A 2,032-nucleotide genomic window follows, 5' to 3' on the forward strand; every position below is an offset into this window, starting at 1 on the left:
ATTTTTATTGGATATTGTCTTAATTGTATAAATTAAATATAACTCACCTTTTTAAAGTTACAGAAGTGATTTTCCTTTTGTCTTCTGTTAATGTATAACTAAAATGATTCATTCAATTTGCTCAATTTTTAAGGTAAGTGGTTGCAATCAATTTATTTATAAAAAATGAAAAAAAAAAAAAAAAAACTTGTTAAATGTAGCTTAAATAAATTGACTGTACCACTAACCTAAAAAAACTGAGTAAATTAAATGAATAATTTTATTTGAGTGTAATATAATGACACAAACATAAGCAGATTTCTTGAGGGCACTCAGGCACAAAGTTGAACTTTAAGACCGAAAAAGACCATATACAGGAGGACACGTACCTGTATCTGGTTTGTTTCTGAACTGTTTACGTCCACTTTAAGACATAATTTCCAAGATTGTGGTATTTTGAGATAATTTTGTATGTATGCGTCTGGTCAAGCATAGAAATTCTGTGTTTGCATGCTTTTTGAAACACGCATCTCCGTGCGTCTGTGCGCACAAAAAACAGCTCACTTTATCATCTTCTCGCACATAAATTCTTTAAAATGGCTTGAATGTTAACATTTGCAAGGTTTAGAAACACATGCAAATGATAAACCTTCATATAGTTATTTATTTCTGAATGATGCGTAGGCTATTTAAGTAATTATTATTAAAGACATTATTATAATTTATGCGTGATTACTTTTGCTTTTATTTTTTGTGTCTTTTGACTGGGTCAGCCAACCGTCAATCTGAGTGGGCCAGTGCCACCCTGGCCCTTATAGCCTCGCCACTGATCACCGCTAGTGAAGGGAAGTTTGGCAGCTGTTCTGTAGTTAACATTGTATACATTATATAGTACACATATTACACAGTAACGTTAGCTCAGCGTAGTATTTGATACACTTTACAACTAAATTGATAGTTGATACAACTAAAGTAATCTACTTTTTGTTTATTACCCTTGTTTTCAGAAATAAATTATTCTAAAGGGACTCTGTTATTATTGATTCTTTGCAAAGTTTACTAGAAATTATGTTTGTTCCACGAAAGACGTTTGTAAATGTTGTTACTGCTGAAACTGCCTATACACGCCAAACAGAAATAAAGGCTATGCATATAATAGCATCTTACTATTTCTTCAGTCCACAGAGTTTATAATGTAAAACTGATGCCGTTTTTTCCCAGAAAGAATGCAAAACATATATGTTGTTTATATAATCATGTGTTTTTAAACTTTATTATATTTTAAATTGATTTTACAAACTAAAACTATTTACATATTGCATAATGTATAGCACATTATTTAAGAAGTTATTGCATGTGTTGTGTTGTGTAACAAAACATGGTCAATATATTCTACTGTAATGTACAAGATTGCTTTTGGAATTACAGTATTTAATTTATATTTATACGTTTATATTTTCAGATTTTATCCTGTTGAATCCCATTAAACAAGTTTCTGGGGTTTATCTCTCCAGAGAGAGAACAAACAGTGTGGCTCAATAGTTAAGAGACTTTAGACTCTACTCTGTGTGCCAGAAAAGCTGAAGAACTTTTGAGGTTTAATAATGCAAAAGACAATTTAGCTTGGCTTGTGATCTGTAAAGATCTGAAGTTTGTTCATCAGATAATCTTGATGTTCATGTTCTGGTAACTTACTTGTATATGAATATATGACATTAGTAAAATTAAGATCATGGATTCTCATGAGTACACACAAAAACACAAAAGTCCTCATCTCTTTATTTGCTCATCTCCACTGTGTCAAGATCCTGCCAAGATTTTTGTTTTATGTCTGTATCTAGTATGGTAGGGTTCTGACAGTCTCATGTTCTATGTGAAGGCTCATGACCTTGTGTATCGGGTGTCTCGTATTTTGTCTCTGCCCCCTTGTTCTCCCCGTTCATTGGCTGCCTCCGAAAACTCTAAATTGCTGCTCTCTGCGGCAGCTTTCCAAGGCAGGTTCCGAATCCAATTTTAGGTTTACTTCCTGACTCCTGAGATCTTGTCCCACAAT

This window comes from Paramisgurnus dabryanus, chromosome 23 (assembly GCF_030506205.2).
Source record: "Paramisgurnus dabryanus chromosome 23, PD_genome_1.1, whole genome shotgun sequence".
Taxonomy (NCBI): Eukaryota; Metazoa; Chordata; class Actinopteri; order Cypriniformes; family Cobitidae; genus Paramisgurnus; species Paramisgurnus dabryanus.